Source organism: Halichoerus grypus, chromosome 9 (assembly GCF_964656455.1).
Source record: "Halichoerus grypus chromosome 9, mHalGry1.hap1.1, whole genome shotgun sequence".
NCBI classification, from domain to species: domain Eukaryota; kingdom Metazoa; phylum Chordata; class Mammalia; order Carnivora; family Phocidae; genus Halichoerus; species Halichoerus grypus.
This window is the reverse complement of record NC_135720.1, coordinates 98,687,379-98,706,246: the sequence shown is the minus strand read 5'-3', so window position 1 is coordinate 98,706,246 and position 18,868 is coordinate 98,687,379.

Here is an 18,868-nt window from a genome sequence, read left to right as displayed (position 1 = left end):
CAGAGTGACTGTACCAGCTTGCATTCTCACCAGCAGTGTAAGAGGGTTTCCCTTTCTCCGCATCCTCGCTAACACTTGTTTTTTCTTGTGTTGTTAATTTTAGCCATTCTGACACGTGTGAGGTGATATCTCATTTTGGTATTGATTTGTATTTCCCTGATGATGAGTGATGTTGAGCATCTTTTCATATGTCTGTTAGCCATCTGCATGTCTTCTTAGGAAAAAGTGTCTATTCATGTCTTCTGCCCATTTCTTAATTGGATTACTTGTTTTTGGGTGTTGAGTTTGATAAGTTCTTCATAGATTTTGGGTACTAACTCTTTAACCAGATATGTCATTTGCAGATATCTTCTCCCATTATGTAGGCTGCCTTTTAGTTTTGTTGATTGTTTCCTTTGCTGTGCGCTAGCTTTTTATCTTGATGAAGTCCCAATAATTATCTTTTGGTTTTGTTTCTCTTGCCTCTGGAGACGTGTTTAGTAAGAAGTTCCTGCAGCCAATGCCAAAGAAGTTACTGCCTTGTTTGCCTCTAGGATTTTGATGGTTTCCTATCTCACATTTAAGTCTTTCATGCATTTTGAATTTATATTTGTGTATGGTATAAGAAAGTGGTCCAGTTTCATTCTTCTGTATGTTGTGGTCCAGTTTTCCCAACACCATTTATTGAAGAGACTGTCTTTTTTCTTTTAGATATTCTTTCCTGCTTTGTCAGAGATTACTTGACCATAGAGTTGTGGGTCCATTTCTGGGTTTTCTATTCTGTTCTTTTTTTAAAATTTTATTTTATTATGTTATGTTAGTCACCGTACAATACATCATTAGTTTGTGATGTAGTGATCCATGATTCATTGTTTTTGTATAACACCCAGTGCTCCATGCAGTACGTGCCCTCCTTAATACCCATCATATCCCCCCAACCCCCTCCCCTCTAAAACCCTCAGTTTGTTTCTCGGAGTCCATGGTCTCTCATGGTTCATCTCTCCCTCCTATTTCCCCCCCTTCATTTCTATTCTGTTCACTGATCTGTGTGTCTGTTTTTGTGCCAGTACCATACTGTCTTGACAACTACAGCTTTGTAATATAGCTTGAAGTCCAGAATTGTGATGCCTCTAGTTTGTTTTCCTTTTTCAGGATTGCTTTGGCTATTCAGGGTCTTTTATGGTTCCATACAGATTTTAGGATTGTTTGTTCTATCTCTGTGAAAAATGCTGGTGGTATTTTGATAGGGATTGCATTAAATGTGTAGATTGCTTTGGGTACTATAAACATTTTAACAATGTTTGTTCTTCCAATCCATGAGCATGGGATGCATCTCCATTTCTTTGTGTCCTCTTCAATCTTTTTCTTTTTTCTTTCTTTCTTTTTCTTTTTCTTTCTTTCTTTCTTTCTTTCTTTCTTTCTTTCTTTCTTTCTTCTTTTTCTTTCTTTCTTTCCTTCTTTCTTTCTTTCTTTTTTTGTTTCTTCTTTTTTTCTTTCTTTTTTTGTAGGGCACGTATTGTGATGAGTACTGGGTGTTATATGCAACTAATGAATCATTGAACTCTACATCAAAAACTAATGAGGTACTATATGTTGGCTTACTGAACATAATAAAAAAGAGAATTTTGTTGGCTAATTGAACATAATAATAAAAAAATAAAGTGGATTTCAATTTCTTAAGTGTTGTATAGTTTTCAGAGTACAGATATTTTACCTCTTTGGTTAGGTTTATTCCTAGGTATCTTATGGTTTTTGGTGCAATTGTAAATAGGATCAATTCCTTGATTTCTTTTTCTGCTGCTTCATTATTAGTATATAGAAATGCAACAGATTTCTGTACATTGATTTTATATCCTGTGACCCAAAGAGAGAATCCGACTTCTCTCTTTTCTAGTTCTGCTTCTAAAGAATGGGTACCTGATACTCATCCTTCTTCTGTGACTGGGAAACTACAACTTAACTGTTTGTTCTGCATTTCTTTGGCTGACTCCTCTCATCTGAGAGCTCTTTTTCTAACCACTGGCCTGGATGGGGATTTTTGGCTCCTATAAATCTTGGGTACTGTGTTTTTGGAATAGGTGGACCCTTCTCTATTAATAGAAGGCTTCCTTCCATGCACCTTCTATGTCAATATCCTAATTCATCTCTAAGCCCCCTTCCTGTTTTTATTTATTATTTATTTATTTATTTATTTATTTATTTATTTATTCCTGTTTTAAATAACTGAGCCAGATTAGTCCTGGTTTCAAGTAGTGACATAATACAAGAATTATATTATATTATGTAATTGAGTATTACATTGTGTATTGCAGTTCTATTCGTGTGTATATTGTTTTTAAGAGATAATTTGAATCAAAATTCTTTCATTCACTCATTCACTATTTATTGAAAAATGCTTTGGGATACACTCACAGACACACAGACACACACACACACACAAGAAAGTAGATTAGTGTAGTAAATAGGAACTGAGTTTTAGGGTTGACAAATTTGGGCTCAATCCTGGCATTGACTTAATTGGCTCTGCTTAACTTCTTTGTGTCTCTTTGTGCCTCAGTCTTCTCAGTTGAAAAATTGGCATAATAAAGCCCCTAGCTCTCAAAGTTGTTATGAGAATTAAATAAATTAATGCATGTGGAGGGAGGGGGGAAAGATGGCGGAGGAGTAGGGGTCCCCGGAATTGAGCTGGATATCTACCAGACCACTCTGAGCACCCACGAAACCAGCCTGAGATGTAAGAAGATCTGGATCTCTACAAACAGAATATCGCAGGCAGTTGGTTTTGAGGTACGAAGCGGAGAGCCGTGATTCTGCGGGCAGATAATGGAGGATAAACGGCAGCGGGAGGGTGCTGGCCGTGGGGATCCTACACCGCCGGTGAGTGACAGCCTCGCACGCTGCGGACGGGGCACAGACTTGCAGACCGGTAGCATCGGGAAAGGACTTTAAGGCAGTCCCCGGGGTGGAAAACCAGACCGGCGGGGTTGCGCGCACGCGAACCGCAGCCACCCGGACAGAAACCTGGAGCGACGGTCGCCTGCACGCGAACTGCAGCCTCCGAGACAGAAACCCGGTGCGCCGGGGTCCCGTCGGTGAACTGCAACCCCCGGGGTGGAATCCCTGAGTGGCGGAGTCGCGCGCACGCGAACTGCAGTCCCCGGGACAGAACCCCAAGTGGCGGAGTCGCGCGTGCGCACGCGAACTGCAGTCCCCGGGACAGAACCCCAAGTGGCGGAGTCGCGCGTGCGCACGACCTGGGAACAGCTGGCGGTTTTAGAAGCACAAAGGGCAGAGACATGCTCCGACCTGGAGGCAGGACTGGGAGCGCTGCGGAGGGGCGCACAACCCAGGCTGCTGCAGTTTATAGCAGCACGGACAGAAACGGAGACAGTGTGGCCTGGAGAGCTCACTGAAGAACAGACTGCAGTCTCTCTGCTTTGAGGCAGAGGGTTGGAAACGGTCTCTTCTGCTCTGACTCGCCGAAGAGACACGGAAAGCCGCCAGGGAAAGGCGCCAGAGAACAAAAGCCCCAAAGACTGATTCCCACTGAACCTATCCCCCGCCACAGGGGCTCAGGGCAACTCCGCCCAAACAGGGTTGCCTGAGTAACAGCGCGGCAGGCCCCTCCCCCAGAAGACAGGCTGGGAAAACAAGAGGCCAGCAACCCTAAGGTCCCAAGAAAACAGGTGCATCTTGCTTGGGTTCTGGTCAATAATTTGGACTCTATACATTCCCTCAAACACCCATCAACAGAATGACTAGGAGGAGGAGCCCCCAAAACAGGAAAGACTCAGAGATTATGACTTATGCTGCAGATTTACAAATGGATGCAGATATAACCAAGATGTCGGAGATGGAATTCAGGCTAGCAATTGTGAAGACAATGGCTAGAATGGAGAAATCAATTAATGGCAACATAGTCTCTAAGGGCAGAAATAAAAGGTGAATTGGCAGAACTTAAAAATGCTATCAATGAGATCCAATCCAATCTAGATAATCTAACAGCTAGGGTAACTGAGACAGAAGAGAGAATAAGCGATCTGGAAGACAGTATAATAGATAAAAAGGGAAAAGAGGAGGCCAGGGAAAAACAACTCAGAATCCATGAAAATAGAATCAGAGAAATAAGTGACACCATGAGGCGTTCCAATGTCAGAATAATTGGAATCCCGGAGGGAGTGGAGAGAGAGAGAGGACTAGAAGATGTATTTGAGCAAATCGTAGCTGAGAACTTCCCTAATCTGGGGGATGAAACAAACATTCGAGTCCTAGAGGCAGAGAGGACCCCTCCTAAGATCAAGGAAAACAGGCCAACACCCCGGCATGTAATAGGAAAACTTGCAAATCTTAGAACCAAGGAAACCATCTTAAGGGCAGTTAGGGGGAAGAGATTCCTTACGTACAGAGGGAGGAACATCAGAATAACGTCAGACCTATCCACAGAGACCTGGCAAGCCAGAAAGGCCTGGCAAGACATATTCAGAGTACTAAGTGAGAAGAACATGCAGCCAAGAACACTTTATCCGGCAAGGCTTTCATTTAGAATGGATGGAGAGATGCAGAGCTTCCATGACTGGCAGAAACTGAAAGAATATGTGACCACTAAGCCGGCCCTCAAAGAAATATTAAGCGGGGTTCTATAAAAGGAGAAAGACTCCAAGAGTGATCTACAACAGAAATTTACAGGGACAATCTATAAAAACAATGTCTTCACAGGCAACATGATGACAATTAATTCATATCTTTCAATAATCACTCTCAACGTGAATGGCCTAAACGCTCCCATAAAATGGCACAGGGTTGCAGATTGGATAAAAAGACAGGACCCATCCATATGCTGTCTACAAGAGACTCATTTTGAACCTAAGGAGACATCCAGACTGAAAGTGAAGGGATGGAGATCCATCTTCCATGCCAGCAGACCCCAAAAGAAAGCTGGGGTAGCAATTCTTATATCAGACAAATTAGATTTTAAACTAAAGTCTGTAATTAGAGACACAGAAGGACACTATATCATTCTTAAAGGGTCTATCCAACAAGAAGATCTAACAATTGTAAATATCTATGCCCCCAACATGGGAGCAGCCATATACATAAGCCAACTGTTAACCAAAATAAAGAGTCATATTGATAACAATAGGTTAATTGCAGGAGACCTCAATATTCCACTCTCAGCAATGGACAGATCATCTAAGCAGAAAATCAACAAGGAAACCAGAGCTTTGAATGATACATTGGACCAGATGGACCTCATAGATATTTACAGAACATTCCACCCTAAAACAACAGAATACTCATTCTTCTCGAGCGCACATGGAACTTTCTCCAGAATAGACCATATACTGGGTCATAAATCAGATCTCAAGCGATACCAAAAGATTGAGATTATTCCCTGCATATTCTCAGACCACAATGCTCTAAAACTGGAACTCAATCACAAGAAAAAATTTGGCAAAATTCAAACACTTGGAAGCTAAAGACCACTCTGCTCAAGAATGTTTGGGTCAACCAAGAAATCAAAGAAGAACTTAAGCAATTCATGGAAATCAATGAGAACGAAAACACATCGGTCCAAAACCTATGGGATACTGCAAAGGCGGTCCTAAGGGGGAAATACATAGCCATCCAAGCCTCACTCAAAAAAACAGAAAAATCCCGAATTCACCAACTAACTCTACACCTTAAAGAACTAGAGAAAAAGCAACAAACGACGCCTAAGCCACGCATTAGAAGAGAAATAATTAAAATTAGAGCAGAAATCAATGAATTAGAAACCAGAAACACAGTAGATCAGATCAACGAAACTAGAAGTTGGTTCTTTGAAAGAATTAATAAGATTGATAAACCACTGGCCAGACTTATCCAAAAGAAAAGAGAAAGGACCCAAATTAATAAAATTATGAATGAAAGGGGAGAGATCACAACTAACACCAAGGAAATAGAAACAATTATTAGAAATTATTATCAAAAACTATATGCCAATAAACGGAGCAATCTGGATGAAATGGAGGCCTTCCTGGAAACCTATAAGCTGCCAAGACTGAAACAGGAAGAAATTGACAACCTGAATAGGCCAATAACCAGTAACGAGATTGAAGCAGTGATCAAAAACCTCCCAAAAAACAAGAGTCCAGGGCCTGATGGATTCCCTGGGGAATTCTACCAAACATTCAAAGGAGAAATAATACCTATTCTACTGAAGCTGTTTCAAAAAATAGAAACAGAAGGAAAACTTCCAAACTCATTCTATGAGGCCAGCATTACCTTAATCCCCAACTAGGCAAAGACCCCATCAAAAAGGAGAATTTCAGACCGATATCCCTGATGAACATGGATTCCAAAATCCTCAACAAAATCCTAGCTAATAGGATCCAACAGTACATTAAAAGGATCATCCACCACGACCAAGGGGGATTTATCCCCGGGATGCAAGGGTGGTTCAACATTCGCAAATCAATCAATGTGATAGAACACATTAATAAGAGGAGGGAGAAGAACCATATGGTCCTCTCAATTGATGCAGAAAAAGCATTTGACAAAATACAACATCCTTTCCTGATTAAAACTCTCCAGAGTATAGGGGTAGAGGGAACATTCCTCAAACTCATAAAATCCATCTATGAAAAACCCACAGCGAATATCATCCTCAATGGGGAAAAGCTGAGAGCCCTTTCCCTTAAGATCAGGAACACGTCAAGGGTGCCCACTCTCACCACTGTTGTTCAACATAGTACTAGAAGTCCTAGCAACAGCAATCAGACAACAAAAAGAAATAAAAGGTATTCAAATTGGCAAAGAAGAAGTCAAACTCTCTCTTTTCGCAGACGACATGATACTTTATGTGGAAAACCCAAAAGACTCCACCCCCAAATTACTAGAACTCATCCAGCAATTCAGTAATGTGGCAGGATACAAAATCAATGCACAGAAATCAGTTGCTTTCTTATACACTAACAACACAACTGTAGAAAGAGAAATTAAAGAAACGATTCCATTTACAATAGCACCAAAAACCCTAAGATACCTCGGAATAAACCTAACCAAAGAGGTAAAGGATCTATATTTTAGGAACTACAGAACACTCATGAAAGAAATTGAAGAAGACACAAAAAGATGGAAAAATATTCCATGCTCATGGATCGGAAGAATAAACATTGTTAAATTGTCTATGGTACCCAGAGCAATCTATACCTTCAATGCCATCCCGATCAAAATTCCAATGACATTTTTCAAAGTGCTGGAACAAACAATCTTAAAATTTGTATGGAATCAGAAAAGACCCCGAATCGCCAAGGAGATGTTGAAAAAGAAAAACAAAGCTGGGGGCATCACGTTGCCCAATTTCAAGCTATATTACAAAGCAGTGATCACCAAGACAGCATGGTACTGGCATAAAAACAGACATACAGACCAATGGAACAGAATAGGAAACCCAGATATGGACCCTCAACTCTATGGTCAAATAATCTTTGACAAAGCAGGAGAAAACATGCAATGGAAAAAAGACGGTCTCTTCAATAAATGGTGCTGGGAAAATTGGACAGCCACATGCAGAAGAATGAAACTCGACCATTCTCTAACACCACTCACAAAGATAAACTCAAAGTGGATGAAAGACCTCAATGTGAGACAGGAATCCATCCAAATCCTAGAGGAGAACATAGGCAGTAACCACTTTGACATCGGCCACAGCAACTTCTTTCAAGATACATCTCCAAAAGCTAGTGAAACAAAAGCAAAAATGAACTTTTGGGACTTCATCAAGATAAAAAGCTTCCGCACAGCAAAGGAAACAGTCAACAAAACAAAGAGGCAACCCACAGAATGGGAGAAGATATTTGCAAATGACACTACAGATAAAGGGCTGGTATCCAAAATCTATAAAGAACTTCTCAAACTCAACACCCAAAAAACAAATAATCAAGTCAAAAAGTGGGCAGAAGAGATGAACAGACACTTCTCTGAAGAAGACATACAAATGGCTAACAGACACATGAGAAAATGTTCATCATCATTAGCCATCAGGGAAATTCAAATCAAAACCACAGTGAGATACCACCTTACACCAGTTAGAATTGCAAAAATGGACAGGGAGAGAAACAACGAATGTTGGAGAGGTTGTGGAGAAAGGGGAACCCTCTTACACTGTTGGTGGGAATGTAAGTTGGTACAGCCACTTTGGAAAACAGTGTGGAGGTTCCTCAAAAATTTAAAAATAGAGCTCCCCTATGACCCAGCAATTGCACTCCTGGGTATTTACCCCAAAGACACAGATGTAGTGAAAAGAAGGGCCATATGCACCCCAATGTTCATAGCAGCAATGTCCGCAATAGCCAAACTGTGGAAAGAGCCGAGATGCCCTTCGACAGATGAATGGATAAAGAAGATGTGGTCCATATATACAATGGAATATTACTCAGCCATCAGAAAAGATGAATACCCAACTTTTACATCAACATGGATGGGATTGGAGGAGATTATGCTAAGTGAAATAAGTCAAGAAGAGAAAGTCAATTATCATATGGTTTCACTTATTTGTGGAACATAAGGAATAACATGGAGGACATTAGGAGAAGGAAGGGAAAAATGGGCGGGGAGAATTGGAGGGAGAGATGAACCATGAGAGACTATGGACCTGAGAAACAAACAGGGTTTTAGAGGGGAGGGGGGAGGGGGGATTGGTTAGCCCGGTGATGGGTATTAAGGAGGGCACGTACTGCATGGAGCACTAGGTATTATACGAAAACAATGGATCGTGGATCACTACATCAAAAACTGATGATGTATTGTATGGTGACTAACATAACATAATAAAATTAAAAAAAAATTAATGCATGTGAAGAACTTAGTATGGTGTCTGGCAAAAACAAGTGTTCAAAAGGTGTTCACTATAATTTTTAAGAATTAACAAAACATATTACTTGACCTTATTGAAACCATAATCTAATAGATAAATAATTATAGCTCAAAGTATTAGTTAAATCAGGGGTTGGCAAACCCATGGGCCAAATCCTGATGTCTGCCCTTTTAGAAATAAGGTTTTATTGGAACTCAGCTACACCCATTTACATACTGTTAATGGCTACAATTGACTAAAATGGCAGAGTTGAGTAGTTTTAGCAGACACCTGGAAAATTGAAAATATTTGCTATCTGACATTATACAGAAAAAGTTTTCCAAGCCCTATTATAAATAATAAGAGTTGCAAAGTAGCAGTTAAAAGTTTAAAGGTGGGAGATTATTTCTGAGTGTCAGATCAGTAAAAGGAGGTTCATTAATTCTATTGAGAAAGAGGTACCTTAATGTTATTAGACTGATTTTCCTTAAGTAACTCTTAGAGATGAGACTTACTTCTGGGTAGAAGGAGGTTGTTACTTCAAAAATGCCTTCCAGGATGTAAATCAGAGACAAGAGGCCCGTTTTAGTGGTGGGGGGGTGGGAGGGATGGGGTGGCTGGGTGATAGACATTGGGGAGGGTATGTGCTATGGTGAGTGCTGTGAATTGTGTAAGACTGTCGAATCACAGACCTGTACCTCTGAAACAAATAATACATTATATGTTAAAAAAAAGAAGATAGTAGGAAGGGAAAAATGAAGCGGGGGAAATCGGAGGGGGAGACGAACCATGAGAGACTATGGACTCTGAGAAACAAACTGAGGGTTCTAGCGGGGAGGGGGGTGGGGGGATGGGTTAGCCTGATGATGGGTATTGAAGAGGGCATGTACTGAATGGAGCACTGGGTGTTATACGCAAACAATGAATCATGGAACACTACATCAAAAACTAATGATGTAATGTATGGTGATTAACATAACATAATAAAATAAAAAAAGAGGCCTGTTTTAGTAAACAATATAGGAAATAATATTTCATGTTGAAAATTAATTTTGGTTCAGGAGGAAGCTACTTCAGAATATTATAGTATATGACTGTTCTACAATATCAAAGTAGGTATCACCTTCGTGTATTCCTGACACCATAAACCTTACATAATATCGTCATTAAGTAGAGTTTGTTTAAAAATGAGTTGTGAATAGTCCATAAAAATCAAAATTTTAAAAATGACAAATGAAGGGGGGAAATCGGAGGGGGAGACGAACCATGAGAGACTATGGATTCTGAGAAACAAACTGAGGGTTCTAGCGGGGAGGGGGGTGGGGGGATGGATTAGCCTGGTGATGGGTATTAAAGAGGAGACGTTCTGCATGGAGCACTGGGTGTTATACGCAAACAATGAATCATGGAACACTACATCAAAAACTAATGACGTAATGTATGGTGATTAACATAACATAACATAATAAAATAAAATAAAATAAAATAAAATAAAATAAAAATAAATAAATGACAAATGTATACTGCTTCAGTTACTTTAATCATTATTGGGCTACTTAAGTTTTTTAAATATCTTCTTAAATAGAAATATTTATTAAAATATATCTTCTTGGAACTTGTCCTTGAGTTTAAATATTCAACATTACTGGCATTATTTATACTATTCTGTATTGACTATTAAATGTCTGAAGTTCCCTACTGTGTCTCACTTTTAAATCTCAGTATTGATTATTTGCAACTTTCTATTTTTCCCAATTAGTTGTGCCGGTGGTTTGGGAATTTTTATTAGACCTTTGAAAAACCAGTTTTTAGCTTTACCGATAATCTCTGTTGAATGCTTTTCATTCTTATCTCCCTAATTTCTGTTTTTATGTTCATTATTTACCCTACCTTCTTTTTCCCCTGTTCTTATACCTTGAGGATATTTATTATCTCATTAATTTTTAGACCTTCTTTTGTAATGTGCATTAAATGCTATAATTTTCTTTTTAATGTCATCTTTGCTATATCTCACAAGTTCGGGTATGTAGTAATTTCATTATCATTCATTTCAAAATAGATTCTAGTTTACATTATGTTTTCTCCTTTGGTATATGGGTTGTTTAGAAATGTGTTTATTAATTTCCAAACATACGGGGTTTTTTGGTTATTATCTATCATTAATTTGTGATTTAGTGGCACTATGGTGAAAGATGATGCACTGTATGATTTTAGTGCTTTGAAATTTTTTGTGTTTAGCTTAATGGCCCAGGAGAGTACAATGTTTATAAATGTTTCATATGCTAGAAAATAACATGTTTTCTCCAGTTTTGGGTGCAGCATTTCATGTATGTCTATGGTTCACATTTGTTCATTTTGATGTTCTAGATCTCTACCCACCGTTTTGTGGGCTTAGTCTATCAAATAATAAGCATTTAAAAATCTTCCACTATGAATTTGAATTTTTCTATTTCAACTTGTAGTCCTAATATTTTTTCCTTTGTATGTATTGTGGTTATATTTTTATATGTAACCAAATTAAAAATTGTAGATTCCTAATGAATTGAATGGTGTTTTTTATTATGTTGTGACTGATCTTTTTCCCTTTAAGAATGCAGAGTATATTTTGCTTGATACTAATAAAGCTACAACGCTTTCTTTTAGGTATTAGTTGCATGGTTTACCTTTCAAACTTTCTGTACACATATGTGTTAGATGTGCAAATATATTTATATGTTAATTGAACCCTATGTTTTTGTCTTTAAAGCATTTAGCCCACTTTATTTAATGTTATTACTAATGCATTTTAATATATTTGGGTTTATAATTACAATTTATTTGTGTTATCTCTCTTGCCCATTCTATATTTTTCTTCCCTTTTTTTGTCTTTTGTGCTATTGTGTTGGAACTTTCATTTTTTCCTTCTACTGGTGTATAAATTATACTTCTTTTAGTGCTTATTCTGGAAATTACAACATGCATTTTTAACTTGTCAAAGTCAAAAGTTAATCATTGCCTTCACCTTCGACCCTGACAATACAAAGTCCTTAAAACATTTAACTTCATTTATGCCTCTCCTGACTTAGGTTAGTACTGTTATGTATTTTACTTCTCTTTTGGCATTTTTAAACTCTAAGACATTATTATTGTTTTATTTCATAAGTATTTGTTTAGAATTATTCCCATCTTTGCTATTTATTTATTATCACACACCATTCTTTTTATGATCACTTTTCTTCTGCTACTTTCTTTTGTCCGTTAGGTTCCTTTACTGTGGTTTGCTTGGTCTAAATTCTCTGTCATTTTTTTGTTGTGGAGGAAGCATCTGAAAATATCTTTAATTCTCTCTCATTTTTAAAAGATATTTTTGGTAGGTATAGGATTTGGAGTTTGCAGTTATTTCTTTAAGCACATTATGAATGCCCTTCCACTGACTGCTGTAACCACTTGTTATTTTAAAGAATTGTCAGTCTGTCACTCCTTTTAAGTCAATTTTTAAAAATATTTAATACTTATTTTTATCTTTTTTGTGTGTTTTTCAGTTTGATAGTGTGGATAGATGTAGATTTATTTATCTTGCTTCAGACACCCTGTGGCCCCTGAATCTATGAATCAGTCTCTATCATTATATCTGGGAAATTCTCTGGTATTGTCTCTTCAGACACTGCCTCTGCCTCATGTTCTTTCTCATCTCCCTCTAGATTCCAGTTAAATTCCTTAATAACTTAGCTCACCATTCTAGAAACTTCTATCTTCTGACTGATATATTTTATTCATATATAACCTGTTTTATTCTAAAATGTGTGTAAGATAGTTTTACTTGGTTTTGTTATTATGCACAAACAGCATTTGACAAAATTGAACATCTTTTTATGTTAAAAACTCTGAACAAACTGGGTATGGAGGGAATGTACCTCAACATAATGAAGGTCATATATGACAAGCTGCAGCTAACATCACACTCAACAGTGAAAAGCTGAAAGCTTTTCTTCTAAGATCAGGAACAAGACAAGGGTGCCCACTCTTACCACTTTTATTAAACATACCACTGGAGGTCCTAGCCAGAGCAATTAGGCAAGAAAAAGAAATAAAAGCTTCCAAATCAGAAAGGAAGAATTAAAAGTTTTTCTATTTGCAGATGACATATTATATATAGAAAACTTCACAAAAAGACTTCAGAAAAAAACTGTTAGACTTCACAAAAAAACCTCTTAGAAATAATAAATGAATTCAGTAAAATGGCAGGATACAAAATCAATATACAAAAATCAGTTGTGTTTTTATATGCTAACAGTAAACTATTAGAAAAAGATATTAAGAAAATAATGTCATTTAGGGATGCCTGGGTGGCTCAGTTGGTTAAGCGTCCAACTCTTGATTTCAGCTAGGGTCATAATCTCAGGGTCCTGGGATCCAGCCACATGTTGGGCTCCTCGCTGTTCAGTGAAGAGTCTGCTTCAGGATTCTATCTCTCCCTCTGCCCCCCCCCCCGACACTTGCTCTTTCTCTCCCAAATAAAATAAATCTTTTTAAAAAAAGAAAAGAATGCCATTTATGATTACATCAAAAAGAATAAAATACTTAGGTATAGATTTATGTGTATCTTACCTGATTTATTAACAGGCTTATATTTATTTTTAAACAGATTTTTAAGAATTCCCCAATTTTTTAGATTTTTTTGTGGGCCTTATTTTAAAGTCCTAAAACTTGGGGTGCCTGGGTGGCTCAGTTGGTTAAGTGTCCAGCTCTTGATTTTGACTCAGGTCATGATCTGAGAGTCATGAGATCAGGCCCCATGTTGGGCTCCATGCTCAGCAGGAAGTCTACTTGAGATTCTCTCTCTCCCTCTCCCTCTGCCCTTCACCACCACCCCCTGCACTCTTTCTCTCTCAAATAAATAAATAAATAAAAATCCTAAGGCTTAAACCTGTACACCTATGTTGTTTTTCTACCATAACTAGTCTTGGTAGCAACAAATAGGAAAAGCATCAACGACAAGGATTGTAACAGGTCCTTTCAGGATTTGACTTATTTCACAGTAATGGATGTGGAAAGTCAGTATCAAAGCAATGAAAACAAAACTAATGGAAAAATATTGGTGAACATGGCTAAATAATATCTTTGGTGTCAGCCATGGGATAACAGATGAGAGAGACTTAGGGGTTCCTGGACAGAGGGTATGTGAAAACAACTTAACTCCATTTCCCTATTCCTTGTCAGGACACTTCTCCCCATTTAGTGTACATGGATTCTGTTAAAAAATTCATCATATCTTTCTGTGGGTTTTAATGTTGCAAGATGACATTTAGAAATTGCTCAAAAAAAAAAAAAAGAAATTGCTCAACCAACTAATAATGGGAGGATTTGAAGGCAATGATTAGACATTTGAGAATCTTCCTCTTATGTAGCTCTAATAATAAGAACACAAGTTCTCAAATCAGAATGCCTGGGTTCATCCGAGGAGAGTTAACCATCTACTCTGTGACTTGGTTTCCTCATTTGTAAAATACAAATAATAAGAGTATCTTTTGCAGCGTTGTTGTGAATATTAAATGAGTTCATACATGGAATGCGCTTTGAGCTAAGCCTGTCACTTAGTGCGTGCTGTATGAATGTTCAAAGAGAATGGAGGTTTTCGATGACAGCAGAGGCTGAGTGAAGATATAAGCACTTCTGGGAGAGGTAGCACATTGAATGTGTTCTTATGAACAAACCAGTTTTAGGAAGTTAGGTGCAATAAGGATAGAGGGCATTGGATGCCTAAGGGGTGGGAATGAGAAGGGAGTTTAGGACAAAGTTACAGAGGTGCTGTTCTTAGCCTAATGGATATTTTACTCCTGGTTTATTGCTTTTTTCCCTCCCACTACTCCGTCCCTCAGTTACGTAGGCCGAATTCTCTTTCCTAGAAGCCAGTGAGTATACAGACTGATTTTTCTTTTAACCAAGGAATATATTAAGTAAGGTTGAACATGAATTGTTATTGTGCCACAAGGGGAAAAAAACTGATTCAATTTGGTTCTCAAGTGTATTCCTACATTGAATAATAATGACATTATCATTTAATTATTTAGACATTAGCTTCATTCGCATGTGTAGTTTGGGACCATTTAGAAAAAAAAAACTAGAAAGAGCAATATTCTGTTTTTATTGTAGAACCCCACTGTTAAATATCTTACAGGCTAATGTTTAATCGCATTTTTAGTCTTGCACAGTTCTTGATAATAATTAACCTGAAATAACTACTTCCATACGTGAGTTGGGGACACATTTGCTTTTGTTGTTTCCTTTCTCAGGAAGTTAAATGGTTAAAACTTGCAGATCTAAATTATCCGTGAATAACCATAAGAAGAGAAAGCCCATGAAACATGGAGATAGGAAGGTTTTGTATGTATTTCCTAACATAAACCTGAATATTTATTAAACATTTAAAAACTATATTTAAATGAATGTTTTTTTCAATATCATGTGACTAGAATATTAGGTTTGAAAACCTTAGACTCCACTATGAGGAGTTTTTCTCTTGTTTGTGGTGACTACAGTCAAGAAAATCTAATTATCAAGCCTCTCATTAAACATAACTTTGGTGAGCCACGTTGTAGGTCTACAACAAGGTTTTATATATACTTGTATTCCTTCTGTTTCTTATCTTTTATTGCCTCTGCCATACTTCAAATACAGTCTATTCAGTTACTTAGGAGATGATCTGCTAGTTTTCCAGTTAACTGTGACAAAAATTAATTAGAACATGTTTAGAATTTAAAAAATCAATGAATTAGCAAATACATGTATTTATTGTGGTAGATTGTTTATTTTTTCAACTTTTTTTAAGGGGGAAGGGGCAGAGGAAGAGGAAGAGAGAATCTCAAGCAAGCTCCATGCCCAGCATGGAGCCCGACATAGGGCTCGATCTCACAACCCTAAGATCATGACCTGAGCCAAAATCAAGAGTTGGATGCCGAACTGAATGAGCCACCCAGGAGCCACAATTTTTCCAACTTTTTTTTTTTAACTCTTCCCCATTAGAGTATTAAATATTCCTGCTCATTGCCATAAAATGTCTTCTTATTGGAGGATTTACTTCCCTACCTCATTGTCAGTTGTCCAAATAATTTGCTGGGCCAGTGGAATGGGAGAAGTGACAGAATGCCAGACCTAAGCAGATTTAAGAGGCATCGTGTTTCTGCCAACTCTTGTGCTTTCCCACATACCATCTTGATATGATAAAGTAGTTTCTTCTTTTACTAAAGGGAGATATTTTTTTTTAAATATTTTATTTATTTATTTGAGAGAGAGAGAATGAGAGAGAGCACATGAGAGGGGTTAGGGTCAGAGGGAGAAGCAGACTCCCTGCCGAGCAGGGAGCCCGATGCGGGACTCGATTCAGGGACTCCAGGATCATGACCTGAGCCGAAGGCAGTCGCTTAACCAACTGAGCCACCCAGGCGCCCAAAGGGAGATATTTTTATGCAGCAAAGGGATGTGAGATTACTTTTTCAATTTTAATTGTTTCCCCTTACTTTTGATTGAAACTGTGCCAGTGGGTTAGTATTTTTAGATTATTATCTCAGAGAAGGCATACAATATCTTTATAAACACCTGTTACCCATAACAATATAGTAGCTGATTATTGATTCTTGGATTGAATCTCACCAGGTTCTGTCCCAAAACACATTCCTAGAAGACAATATAAATGTTGCCCTTACTTCAGGTTCTGTTCTAAATCAACTCAACCTCTTCCTTGAAGCCTCCCTGATCACACCTGCCAGCACCAGTTTTTCCACTATGCTACTTGTTCCATATTGCACACTGGTAGCATTGAATTGGTGTGTTTTGAGGGTGAGGAATGGCACCACACAACACCTCCATGTTCATTGAATACATGAGTTTGTCAGAGAAGGAGAGTATACATTGATGAATAAAGTAGATAATGTGGAGTTTAGTATGTGAAGTATCAGCTGGCTTTAATTATACTCGTTGACTCTTATCCCTCTCATAGTAAAGTAAACTCCTTGACGACAGTCATCATGTCACTCCATTGTTTTTTCCCACAGCACTAGGCACACACAGTTGTGGTTCAGCAAGTGTCCACTGAATGTAATTGAATTGAACTCAATAGGTAGGATAACAAAGACTTGTTTGAGTCAGGCTTCACTTCTTTGGAATTGGAACACAAATCCTCAGAATCACTAATTTAGGCCTCATCACCTTAGTGTTTGGGACAATTATATTACCAAAATCCATGGATGAGCCGCTGAACTCTTATTTGGTGAACAAATTTAAACAGTTGAGGAAAGAGAAGGATTTAAGCATTTTTGTTATTCATTCACACTAATAGTGTGTACTGGTTGGAGTTGACCTGAGAGATGTAAGCACCCCCATTGGTGTGGAGTATTGTGGCCATTATCACTCCATTCTGTAGAACAGATGTTTTCTGTTATCACAGTACCTGGGTTGTAGGTGTTGTGATGTAAATTTCCAGCACATACCTAGAACTATAGGAGGGCACCTGGCTGGCTCAGTGGGTGGAGCATGCAACTCTTGATCTCTGAGTTGTGAGTTCAACTCCCAAGTTGGGTGTGGAGATTACTTAAAAATAAAATCTTAAAAAAAAAAAACACACAACAAAACTACTGTTGGGAGGAGTGGATGGGACAGAACATGCTATCTTTCACCAGATAGACAAAAGTTTGAACTCAGTTCTAGTACTTACGCTTATTAGCTGAGCAGTTTAGACAAATACACATAAACTGTCTAAATGTCTAAATCTCGGTTGCCTCATTTATCGAATGGGAACAAATGCCTACTTCACAGGCTTCTGGAATGTTAGGGATAAGGTGGTGAATTGCCTATCGCAATGACTGGCACAGGGCTGGACTGTAATACATGTTAATCTTTGTTGTTATTCACACCTTCAGTCCCTAACACAATGTCTGGTATATTATAAGTGCTAAATTAAATTAACTTCAGTAAATGGGCTCTGTTGGGCTCATTAACAAATTTCTGTTGTAATGACAGGAAAACCATGGAGAGTTTTTATGAATTAGAAGAGGTGAAAAAGTCTTTGTCCTTGTAGCTATGTATGGAACTATGGCTATGTAGTATAATTTGTGTCAATAGTTTATTAAGTATCTACCATCTGATTAGCACTGAGAGCACTTTCTCATGTACCACAGAGGATTTAAAAACAATATAGATAGAACTGGTGTCGAACATTGGAAAAAATTTGCCACCTGTATTGTGGAATTAAAGAGATGGTAGACAAGCTTCTGAACCAGAAGTACCTGATGTCATGGTATCTAAAAAATGTTATCAGAAACCCATCCCTATATTATTAATTACTACTTACCGTGACAATGGCACACATTTGTGTAGCACTTTAGAGTTAACGAAGCACTTTAACACTTTATTTTATTATTTTTATACCAATCCAGTGAAGTAAGAAGAATTATTATCCCTATTTTGTAGATGATTGTGTAATTGGAGATTTATGAAGCCAGGAAACCTCTCTCCTAGTACAGAGCTCTTTCCTCTGTGGACTTACTAAGTCTTCTATTAATAAGAGAGATCTAGAGAGGAAGATATAACTGAGATATAGCTGAGAGCCAAGTCCCCAAAGAATGGTAACCAGTAGCTTCATCATGTCAGGGGTCTGTGAGGGGGAGAGAATACTCTAAGGCAGGTTCTTCAGCCTTAATACATTGGTATTTTGACTGGGTGACTTCTTGTTGTAGGGGCTATTCTTGTACTGTAGGATATTTAGCAGCATTCTTTGCCTTTACCCATTAGATGCCAGTAACACCCCCTCACTTGGAACAACAGAGAATGTCTCCAGACATTACCAAATATGCCTTATGAGGACGGGGCAAAATCAACCTGGTTGGGAACCAGTTTCAGTGCTCCAGAGAAAAGACAGAAAAATGAACTTCACCTACTTTACAGTTTTCATCATTGCTAAATCTAAGCAGAAATTATGGTCACTGAACCGGAAGTTATTATTTTTCACAGATACAGGTGCAACCCTGCTTCTTAGGAATAGTTTAGTTGGTGCTGAAAGCTGGAGAAAACGGTGGGGAT